Source organism: Haliotis cracherodii, unplaced genomic scaffold (genome assembly GCF_022045235.1).
Source record: "Haliotis cracherodii isolate W230 unplaced genomic scaffold, xgHalCrac1.p SCAF_6, whole genome shotgun sequence".
Classification (NCBI taxonomy): Eukaryota; Metazoa; Mollusca; class Gastropoda; order Lepetellida; family Haliotidae; genus Haliotis; species Haliotis cracherodii.
The window spans coordinates 43,556,884-43,569,970 of record NW_027266319.1 but is presented as its reverse complement, the minus strand read 5'-3'; positions in this window follow the sequence as shown (position 1 = coordinate 43,569,970).

Sequence of the window (13,087 nt, the reverse complement as noted above, 5' to 3'; positions counted from 1 at the left end):
CGTAAATAACGGTCTTCCTGTGGGGTCGTGAACTTGGGTCTTCCCCTCCTCGGCCTGTCTGCAGTCCTGCCGGTGTGCCTGTGATGGTGCACATGAAGCAGCCCCTGATCCTGGCAACGTGCTCCTGCGTCGCTACCATTTGCAACATACAGATGGTTCTCTCCGTCTGTTCTGCGGTTAATCGAGTTAAACGGCTTTATATGATGAGAGAGTACTATCCTGCTCACGTTTTATACCAGAATTTCATACGGGTAGGTATGCATTCCAGCCAAGTGGTGCCAACTGTTTTCGTGCTGTTTGGCAAATTTGTTGAAAACTGACGACCATTATTTATTAGGTGGCGTTTCTTTTGCCCCTCAGTTTATGTTTCGACAGTTTGAGACTAATTATTTTCTGGCATTGAGGTTATTTACGCTAATACACAGTCCTGTAAGAGACACGAGCAAAACTAGTTACTAATTAGTCAATATCAGCGTACCAGCTGTTGTTTCAGCTCTCCCGTTTCTTGAGTACATTAAACAACCACAGTATACACGAACAGACAGTGTCTAGCTACGAATCAAGCAACCCCCTCTACTGACATCATCACAGGTGACATTCTGTACATATTGCAAAACGGCACTCAGCAGTCACGTCGGCGGTGAATACGAATATAATGTCGACGTCGACGGAATAATCTCAACCGTATGAAAACTTCCAAACCGTGTGAAGAAAGTCTAATTTCCAGTATAATCAGGGAGAAGAAGCTGCAGTCCCGGTTATCATCTTCATCAAATGAAACAAATCATTCATACTGTGAAAACACTGTGAAAACACTGTGAAAACACTTCTCAGTAGGGATTATGGTGGTGTAAACAAGAACAACAATCAGACACCGACAAGAAGCGGGACATTTCTATCTGTCTATCGCTGTACCGTGTTCATGCTGAATAAGCGCATGTTTCCTTCAGGACTGCATCCGACGCGCGCAGACGCTACTGTGTTCTTCGATGGCCAATATTTATTTCCAGACAGCATGAATGTGAACAAAACACCCTGAAACAATCAGGTCTACAATATAACACATATAAAACAATATACACGTATTAGAAACACAGATATACACATACAATTCATACGCATACCAATAAGATAAGATAGAGTACGTAACGTTGTTGTGAATGCACTGGCTAGAATATATTTATATACAAGTACATGTTGAAAGTATGTTTGTCTTGATATATAATCAAATACATACACCGGATAGACTATAAACACAGTTAATAAATTACATATAAACGATACATAAACGACATGTAAACGAGTGTGTGGGCCTGGGTTGATATCACACCTGGGAACGATGCCGCGCTAAGTTTCTTCAGAGAAGTGCAAAACTCGTCTGCAGAGGAAATAACAATGCATATATAGAGTACATGCAGACATGCCAGTAGGAACAAATGTAGAACTAATCATAATAGCTTCTATCATATATACATGAATACGTGTAGCTGAACATGGTAGAACATTCATGCTTACCTTCATTCAGTTATGCATCACATACATGCTTGCTCAGCCTTACCCCCTATATTACAAATAAGCTCTACTTTTACTTCTCAAAATACTAAAATAACTTTATAGTCAAATGCTTATACATGTTTTAAGGAATTTAGGTTACTTATTTGGTTGTTTAAATCAATAATAACCACGAATCCACATTCCGTGTATTCGTGTCACATATATCCAAATACAAACAATATCTACAATATTGCAAATACAATGAAATGAATAAAGTCATCAATCCAATAATAAAATACCAACCTTAGAATTAGATCTAAAGTTGCCCAAAATGATCCTTGTGAACAACATGTGAAAAATAGTGAATATATATTTCTTTATCCTTTGCAAGGTATATGTGGAGTGACCACAGTCCCTCTAGGGTGTCCAGTATACAGCATGGCTGGAGTAGGGAGAGGGGGGACTGAGTCTATTATATTAGTGCACAGGGTGTGACATTCACAAATTAATCATGCAGTAAGCATGCTATGGTTAGAAAGAGTGCTGTGACTGTTAGTTTAGTGTTTTAAGTGGGCTGAGCAATAAAATAAGATGACTAAAACTGCATTTAATTATGTACATGAATTATACCTAAAAGGTAAAATACAAGAAATACTCAAACTATGTAACTGCCACACAAATGTGTGTATATATATATGTGTGTGTGTGTGTGTGTGTGTGTGTGTGTGTGTAACATGCATATCGGGAGAACTGAAATATATTCAGCAGATGTCGTCAGCGGACTGATCTATGGTACATGATATTCTGACATGTTCAGTTGGGTACGATACAACATATATGTTGTCTGTAGTAGGCACTATACTGTGTAATAGGTTTCTCGGACCAGCCCTATCCGACACAATGATTTATGAAAGATAATCAATCGCTGCCAAATGCCAAACAATTCGTACAAATGACAGACATGCTATCAGGAAGGGCAGTCGCCACTAAATCGTGTAATCCAATGAGTCAGTTTATCCATCTGGCTATCATTGGCCTCTGTCACCCCCAGGGCCTGCACAGGCTTCTATTGAGTAGTTCCCTCAGCCTTTGCTCTCTCTCTGTTTGCTAGGAGCGATCTTTAACAATCGGCGTAACTTCATCGCCGACTCTGTGAGTGCCTGTTACCGAATATCTAAGTGAATTATACCCTGCAATTATACGCTCAACGATTTGGAAGCAGGGCATTAACGATGGAAATTAATTTTCTTATTTCAGATGAAAAGGGGATTTTGATGAGATGATGAGACCGTATGTGCCTCACAGTCGTGACAGCAAACAACTCTACAAACATACAGCGTACACGGCAGTGTCGCCACAAACAGATGCTAACCGCACAACGTGCAAATGATCATATCATAAATGACCGTTTTAATCAAGATACAAATATTCTAGTATTTAACTCGCATCTACCCTTGTTTGTGCCAACCAATCCGACACTGCTTAGAATTTTATAAACTATACTCATCGCCTCCGTGGTCTAGTGGATAGAGCGTCTGCCCAGAAGCCGAAGGTGGGTGATTAGATCCCAAAGATACCAAAGACGTCAAAATTAAGATGGTAATTGTTGTTACCATTCCTGGTGATCACGCACGCACACATACGCACGCACGCACACACACACATTAAAGTGAAAGTCAATTCGTTTTATGTTTTATATTTCTGGTTTGTACGTAGAAGGATTTATTACGCGCGGCTTCTTAATCACGCTGACAACCATACAACAACCAGCCGTTTAGCGGAACAAAATAGTTCCTGAAAACGAGAGGTGACATGAGTGTATGTATGCTTACACTGCTGTACAATAACACCTGTTGTAGTTTGGTTACAACACATTTGTTTTAATAATATACTCTTCCCAAGAAATAGGGGAACACCAATATGTTTTATAGGTCAAAGTTGTGGGGAGCATACATTTTTGCTGAATATGAGTAATCTGTATCGAAGGAGATAATTTTCTTCTTAATTAAAATTACATTCTCCGGAAACAAGCGTTGGTTAACACACTTCCCCGTTTCTCTTCTCCGCTGTCAGACATGTTTAGCGCTGTGATGACAGTAAATGCTGTTGTAGTGCGAAATTCGGAATTTAACGGATATGACCGAATGTGTTCGGTTGCCGATATTTTCGGTTCCAATAGCGGCTGTGTGGTGACTCCAATGCGAACCGATGTTACGACGATAGTTACAGCATATATATCGCATTTGAAACTATTCCTTCGCACTTTGTGGCTATACAAACACTATTGTTTACACTAATTTCGGAATTGCTCCTTTTTATCATCCCGTATATGGTGCGAAGCTAAGGTCAAGACGTCCAGTCCTGTTCAAAGACGAGTCCCGGTTTTGTCTCGATTATGACGGGAGTACCTGTCAGACGGTATGATGACGTCAGTGTATAATGTCTGGAGTACCTGTCAGACGGTATGATGACGTCAGTGTATAATGTCTGGAGTACCTGTCAGACGGTATGATGACGTCAGTGTATAATGTCTGGAGTACCTGTCAGACGGTATGATGACGTCAGTGTATAATGTCTGGAGTACCTGTTAGGCGGTGTGATGACGTTAGTGTATTATTACTTGAGTACCTGTCAGGCGATGTGGTGACCTTAGTGTATTATGTCTGGAGTACCTGTCAGACGGTATGCTGACGTTAGTGTGCTATGACGGGAGTACCCATCAAGCAGTGTGATGACGTTAGTGTGTTATGACGGGAGTACCTTCAGGCGGCAGGATGACGTTAGTGTGTTATGGCGGGAGTACCTTCAGGCGGTGTGATGACGTGTGTGTCTTATGTCGGGAGGGGGCGGTCGGGTAGCCTAGTGGTTAAAGCGTTCGCTCGTAACGCCGAAGACCCGGGTTCGATTCCCGACATGTGTACAATGTGTGGAGCCCATTTCTGGTGTCCCCCCACAGTGATATTGCTGGAATATTGCTAAAAGCGGCGTAAAACCATACTCACTCACTCACTTATGTCGGGAGTACCTTTCGGGCGATGTGATGACGTTAGTGTATTATGACGGGAGTACCTGTCAGGCGATGTGATGACCTTAGTGTATTATGACGGGAGTACCTGTCAGGCGGTGTGATGACCTTAGTGTATTATGACGGGAGCACCTGTCAGGCGATGTGATGACGTTAGTGTATTATGTCGGGAGTACCTGTCAGGCGATGTGATGACGTTAGTGTATTATGACGGGAGTACCTGTTAGGCGGTGTGATGACGTTAGTGAATTATGTCTGGAGTACCTGTCAGGCGATGTGATGACGTTAGTGTATTATGTCTGGAGTACCTGTCAGGCGGTGTGATGACTTTAGTGTATTATTACTGGAGTAGCTGTCAGGCGGTGTGATGCTGTTAGTATCTTATGTCCGGAATACCTTCAGGCGGTGGGATGACGTTAGTGTATTATGACGGGAGTACCTGTCAGGCGGTGTGATGACGTTAGTGTCTTATGAAGGGAGTACCTGTCAGGCGGTGTGATGACCTTAGTGTATTATGTTGGGAGTACCTGTCAGGCGATGTGATGACCTTAGTGTATTATGACGGGAGTACCTGTCAGGCGATGTGATGACCTTAGTGTATTATGTCGGGAGTACCTGTCATGCGGTGTGATGACGTTAGTGTATGATGATGGGAGTAGCTGTCAGGCGATGTGATGACGTTAGTGTATAATGATGGGAGTACCTGTCAGGCGGTGTGATGAGGTTAGTGTATTATGTCGGGAGTACCTGTCAGGCGGTGTGCTGACGTTAGTGTCTTATGACGGGAGTACCTGTCAGGCGATGTGATGACCTTAGTGTATTATGTCTGGAGTACCTATCAGGCGGTATGATGACGTTAGTGTCTTATGTCGGTAGTACCTTTCAGGCGATGTGATGACGTTAGTGTATTATGACGGGAGTACCTGTCAGGCGATGTGATGACCTTAGTGTATTATGACGGGAGTACCTGTCAGGCGATGTGATGACGTTAGTGTCTTGTGTCGGGAGTACCTGTCAGGCGATGTGATGACCTTAGTGTATTATGACGGGAGTACCTGTCAGGCCTTGTGATGACGTTAGTGTCTTATGTCCGGAGTACCTTCAGGCGGTGTGATGACCTTAGTGTAATATGTTGGGAGTACATGTCAGGCTGTGTGATGACGTTAGTGTATTATTACTGGAGTACCTGTCAGGCGGTGTAAAGACGTTAGTGTCTTATGTCCGGAGTACCTTTAGTAGGTGTGATGACGTGTGTGTCTTATGTCGGGAGTACCTGTCAGGCGATGTGATGACGTTAGTGTATTATGTCTGGAGTACTTGTCAGGTGGTGTGATGACGTTAGTGTATTATGACGGGAGTACCTGTCAGGCGGTATGATGACGTTAGTGTCTTGTGTCGGGAGTACCTGTCAGGCGATGTGATGACGTTAGTGTCTTATGTCTGGAGTACCTGTCAGGCGATGTGATGACGTTAGTGTCTTGTGTCGGGAGTACCTGTCAGGCGGTATGATGACGTTAGTGTCTTGTGTCGGGAGTACCTGTCAGGCGATGTGATGACGTTAGTGTCTTATGTCTGGAGTACCTGTCAGGCGGTGTGATGACGTAAGAGTTTTACGTCCGGAGTACCTGTCAGGCGGTGTGATGACGTTAGTGTATTATGTCCGGAGTACCTGTCAGGCGATGATATGACCTTAGTGTATTATGTCGGGAGTACCTGTCAGGCGATGTGATGACGTTAGTGTATTATGTCTGGAGTACCTGTCAGGCGGTGTGATGACGTTAGTGTATTATGTCTGGAGTAGCTGTCAGGCGATGTGATGACGTTAGTGTATTATGTTGGGAGTACCTGTCAGGCGGTGTGATGACGTTAGTGTCTTATGTCGGGAGTACCTGTCAGGCGGTATGATGACGTTAGTGTATTATGTCTGGAGTACCTGTCAGGCGATGTGATGACCTTAGTGTATTATTACCGGAGTACAGACGGTGTGATGACGTTAGTGTGTTGAGATTTGAGTACCTGTGACGTTAGTGGTTTTGGCGGGAGTACTTATTAGGTGGTATGAGGTTATTGTATGACGACTGTAGTTGTCGAGAAGCATAGTCGCCTTTTACGGCAAGCATGGGTCGCTGAAGACCTATTTTACCCCGGATCTTCACGGGGAGACGACGGAAGAACCTGTAAAGACGATATGATAGCGTTTGTGTGTGATAATAGGATTACCTGCGCGTGTGACGTTAGTATGTCAGGGCCGGAATACCTGTCAAGGCGATGTATTGGTGGGAGAATTAGTGAGTAGGGTTTCAGGGTAGAGTTATTAGGCTATTCTAACGCCCCGGAATTCAATATGCCACAGGAACGGTGTTCACTGGCTCGGTACTGAAGTCAGCTGGTGTCCGCCTCCGTGGTCTATCTTCTTGATCCATCTTCTTCTTAACTGACTGTTAAAGTCCAGTTTCCAACTTTGACGAACTAGGCTGGAATTTCTGGGCTTGATCGTGGCGCCACCAGTGGTTATGACGAGTTACGCCCCTTCTATGTCCCTCCTATTGACCAATAAGATTCCACCTCCTACATCACTTGCATTTGCTTTAAACAAGACGGGGGCTCCCAGTCTAGACGATTTGATCGATAATTAAGATCTATATTGTGATAAAACGGGTCTTACTTCCCGAAGTGCATCAGATCTTGCACCTTGCTTAAAAATATGAAAAGACTTCAAAAATATCTGTTGATGCCGAGTTGACGTTATACGTGCTTTGCAAATCCTGCAATCGACCGAAATCTGCATGGCAGATGTTAGTCCAGCCAAAATATAACTCCATAATACCAGCCTAGTTCGGCAAGGGTGGAAACTGGACTTATATAGTCAGTTAACTTCCTTGCCTCGGGAAGATGCCTTGGTCAAGTGGATAGAGCGTCTGCCCGGAGAGCAGAAGCTCGTGGGGTCGATCCCGGCCCGCGTAATACCAAAAGACGTAAAAAGATGGTTCTTGTTACCCTGCCTAGCGCTCCGCTTTAATGGGCTAAACCAAGGTCTGTGTCTGAGTAGGGTATTCATGTTAGACTGCAGCATGGTATCTCAGTGGGCTAGCACTGTAAAATCGGCATTATTCCGGACTAGTACACACACACACACACATACACACACACACACGTCGCTACGTAAGAGCAATAATGCAATAATCTTCAAGGCGACGTTAAACACTATTTTACCTCGCCCCTGAAATAGTACCTATACTGAGGTGCTTCATTCAACTTATAAACCTCCAGTGACGTCATGCTTGTGTTCTCCAGTCAGATATCTTATATCATATCCCAGGCATATTTGCCAAATAATATGTTATAATATCCCAGGGATTTTATTAATACAACTTCTGTTTATATCGTAACATATGAATGTTTCTCGTTGGAAATGTATTTTGCATTTGAACACAATGTAATGAAATGACAAGTGGTTTTATTTTATATATTCCCGATGATCGAACACGCAGCCTTCGTATTTGTAGCCCAGTGAGTGTACCACTAGGCTACTTGTGCGCTGTCAGATGACAATGCTTTTAAGAATGTAATTTTCAAGTACCGTACGCCAGCAACAGATATTTTACAACCGTTTCCTAAGGTGCCTAAGGTTCGTGCGGCAACAACGATCAAACTCACGTGGAACCGACAGGGGCCAGTTCAGCGATGGGGTGCTGTCAGGGCCGAGCTTGAAACAGAGATTTACGTATCATCAAAGTGATGACAACGATAATCAGAACCATACTTGTGATAACGCTGATAATTCTCTGTAAATCTGTATATTCTATATTCTGGAACATTTCTGGTGCTTTTGGCATAGTGGGTGTAACAGAAGCATGGGTTAGCCATTTAGATTTACAGTAATAGTTTCAAGACTATGATACCATAAGTAAAGCCGCAGAAAAAATATTAAACAGTGGAAGACACTCTGGTGGATATATTATAAATATAAAACAAAAAACAATCCTACAAATTTGTGAAATGGTAAAAGATTACCGAAAACTCTTTTTATCTTATTCAACAAAACCCTTTTTGATCTTGATGTTATTATACGCTTGTGTTTATAGTCAACCAGAGGAATCTACAAACAAACAAGTTTGTTCTGAAAAAAACGGTACCTCTATTTTCCAAGAGAGTCGTTTAGAAAAAAACCCTGTTATGTCTGTCAGTTGTTTATTTTCTATGTGGTGGGTATTTCACTGCTCGAACTGCTACCAGTCCTAATTTTGTGGAGGATGACATAATTGAACACACTGAAGGTCAAAACTATTCCATGTTGGATAACATATTTGATTGCTTTAATCTCAAACATTTCTCTATGTTCATAATTTTGGTAGATGCTTTCTTGATTAATGCTCTTTCCTAAATATTCATCTAATGAACGAACGATGTGGCTCTTATTGGACATGTTATATTTATTTACTTATAGGGCAAATGGTGTTACTGTAGTAGATTATGTTATTGTTTCTTCAGATGTTATTGACCATGCCAGTGATTTTACTATACCATCACGTTCCGTCATCTTCCTCTCATGCTGAAATTACGTGCGCTTCGTGTGCGTCTGCCAACATTAAAAAGGCCTGGCAAGTCCTTTAAATATTTGATAACTCAGTCGATAGTATTTACTAGTCCTGACTGAAACACTGTCTATATTGTAGACTTTTTTGTGTGTTACTGCTACTGATATACAAAAAGTAAATGCAGCAATTTTAAGAAATAATTTAAAGTCAATAAGTGGCTTCATAGTGAATGTGAGGAATCAAAATCAGAAAGATGGAGAGCTTTAAATAAATTTAGAAAATATTAAGACATTCATTCTCTTGAGGAATATAATTATATTAGTAATCACTATTACGCTACTTTCAAGAAAATAAAAATGAATATTTTAAAGAGAGGCAACATTTTTTTAAAACAATAGTAATGACTCCAAAACGTTTTGGTCTACGATCAAAAGCTTGAACGGAAAATATGTCCAAAGAAACAATATTAATACCAAGAATTGGTTTTATTCACTTTAAAAACTTGTTGTTTTTATGCCACGACACTGAAAGTCAGTTCGACTATGATCTAAATCGAAAACTTACAGATAATATTCTTGATTCTCCAGTATCTAGGGATGAGATTATCTTAAATTTAACAGGTTTAGGTTTAGGCTAACTTCTGGGAGTTTGAGCGCCGCTTTGGCTGCTTGGTCGGCGTGTTCGTTGCCAAACACCCCAAAGTGGGCAGGGATCCAAAAGAATTCTACTTGTTTGCCTAGTTAGTTTAGCTGTTGTGTACCTGTTGGTATTTGGTTTATTAGTATAGGTTGTTTTTTTATATTTTTGTTTTTAACTGTTTGTAGCCCGCTTAACGAGTCCGTTAGAATTAGGATTTTTTTCACGTTTTTCATTTTTATTTGAGCGTTGTGTAAGGCCGTAGCCATGCCCTTCCCCTGGTCCGTTGAGATAGATTGTTTATCCGGGAGCCTATAAGATTTTGAATGTTGAGACATATGGATGCCGAATCCTGTGTGTTTTGAGACTGGGTCAGACTGGGTAGATGTGGCACCAACTTGGCCATTGTTCATGTATGTATGCTAGTGTGGTAGTTGTGGATGTGTTGGGGTTTGTTGTTTTATGTCTTTTAGAGGAGAGTGATGTATCGATTTTGGAGATTTGTAATTTGGGTGTGAAGATGTTGCTAGGTTTGGTATTTTGTTTTAGCTTGTTTAGTAATGTAGCCAATAAGTAACGGTGTTTGGCGACAAGTCTGCTTGCCTCCGCTTCAGAGTTTTTGATGGCATTACGGGCCTTTCTTTCTGTCCGTTTCATATCAGTGTCTATAGTAAAAAGATAGAAGATGTCTTCAGTTGTCTACTCAGGCACGTATTCATTGCGCGGTATAGGTTTGTTTGTACCCAAACACTTAAATTATCGCCGAGTCAAATATATAAACAAAACATATGTATATGTTACATTGAATATATCAAATCGTATACAAACATACAAAACTATCGGACCAAGGGCAACAGGCGGAGCTGTGTTGTGTCCCGTCTCACATAGATATGCAAAGAAATGAAAACGCAGACACCCTGGCGAAGCTGGCTCCTGACAAAGCGGAGATACAGCCTATTCCCTTCAGTAAACTAGAGATAAAAAGCAAAATCAATGCTTCTATAGCCCACAGATGGCAAGCCCAACTATACATGATAATAAACTAAATACGTTTAACAAAAGCAAGTGGTCATGGTCAGTTTGGTGTAAAGAGTAGAAGATTAATATACACTCTTAAAAATAGAAACGCATAGGTGTTTTGAGAATTCCATTTAGATTTTTTTCCAAGCAATCGTCATAAAGACAATTCTTATGTTTGATTCACGTTAATCATGTCATGTTTGTTGTGCATTGCGCTCAAACACGTCTCAAAATGTGCTGACAAACCTATAAACATAATCGGGGCGAACCGGGATTCGAACCCACAATCATAGGTTTCTGGCGTGCCCAAGGGACGCAACTCTGCACAGCGAATCGCGGCACCTAAGACGACTGGGCGACCCGTGCCCCCGTAAAGTGTTTGAAACAAGAGTAGAGACACTGACAATTAAAGACCGTACAAAATTCATCAGTTCATTACGAATTTTCTGACGTGAACGGAAATAGAAAAATGCCAAGATTAACTGCAGCTGACCGAAATATCGCCATTGGACGTTTGGAAGCAGGGGAGTCCCAGTCTGCCGTTGCAAGATACTTCAACGTTCACCAAAGCACCATATCTCGACTATGGGGTCGATATACCCGCACTAATTCGACTCGAGATCATCCCAGAAGTGGAAGACCAAGAGTGACAACCCCTGCTCAGGATCGGTACATCCGGTTGCATCAACTTCGGAATCGATTTGCTACAGCAACGGACACTGCAGGACAAGTCCCTGGTATGTGAAGAATTTCCGACCAAACCATCAGAAATCGTGTGAAGTGAGGGAAGTGAGAATTCGAGCGAGACGACCAAAAGTTGGACCTGTCTTGCGACGTCTACACCGTCAACGACGTGTCCGGTGGTGCAAAAGAGTACAGGCATGGGATCTCAGGAACTGGCGACGTGTTTGGTTCAGCGATGAGTCACGTTTTCTTCTTCAACGACGGGATGGATGACAACGTGTATACCGACGTCGACATGAACGTTTTGCGCCGAACTGTGTTCGAGGGAGTTGTTCCCCGCTCGGCCCCTCACAGCACGTGCACAGTTAATTTCCTTGTAAATGAGAACATCAATGTCCTTCCATGGCCGTCCAAATCGCCTGATCTCAACCCGATTGAACATTTGTGGGACGAACTTGATTGTGCCAAGGAGGTGTCGAGCAGTGACGGCTGCAAGAGGTGGTGTGACCAGATACTGACCATGACGCCCCCTTGTGGCTACACATGTGCAATGACTGAACTGAATTAATGCTGACGATGACGGCAATGCTTTTGTCGATCACTGTGTCTAATTTCATTTGATTGTGTTCACGCATATTCTGTGTAGATACTTTTACATCCGCTTAATCAATATCCTTTTTTGTAACTATGCGTTTCTTTTTTTTTGGAAGAGTGTGTATGCGGGATTTATAGTCTCACGTTATGATAGTTTAAACCTTTTTGAATGAAGTACACTCTTCAAAAAAAGAAACGCAATACGGATATTTTTGGACATAAAAGAAAAATATAGTGGACCAAGAGGTGGAAAATGAAGAGGTTCAATGTGTCATAGTGTCAGTGACAAATGTGTCACAACAAGGACATGCAAACCATTAGTTGGGAAACACGTACGATTCGGAAAAACGCACCCAGTGATTTAACAAAAGGGCCATGGAGCTGCACGTACTGCACGTACTGCACGTGCAGCAGCACTATGAACGGTATTGATGTTCAGGGTTTTTGATTGCCTGGCATCTGCGTCTATCGAACAGTGACAGTTCAACAACATGCCAAGATTAACAGAAGTGCAAAGAAACAACGTCCTAGGCCGCTTGCAGGTAAGGGAATCCCGATCAGCTGTAGCCAGGGTTTTCAATGTAGCACCCAGCATCAGAATGCTATGGGTTCGGTTTCAACAGCATGGGTCAACACGTGATCGGCCAAGGTCGGGGCGACCAATTGTAACCACCCCCGCCCAAGATCGTTACGTCCGACTGCGCCACCTACGTGAAAGGACGACCAAAGCCACCTCAACCGCATCCCAAATACCCGGACTACGCAGAATCTCCGACCAGACCGTACGAAACCGTTTAAGAGCAGCATGTCTACGAGCAAGACGTCCTGTTCGACGCGTCATATTGAGTCGACAACATCGTTAACAACGACTGCATTGGTGTCGCCAACACAGGGTATAGCCTCAACTGCGATGTAGAGATGTCGGGTTCAGCGATAAATCAAGATTTCTCCCCCGTCGAGGGCCTAGAATAGCACGGGTCTACAGACGTCGGGGAGAACGTTACGCCGGCAACTGCGTACAGGAAGTGGACAGGTTTGGTGGGGATAGCGTTATGAAGTGGGCGGCTATCTCTCTTCATGGCAGAATAGGTTTGGT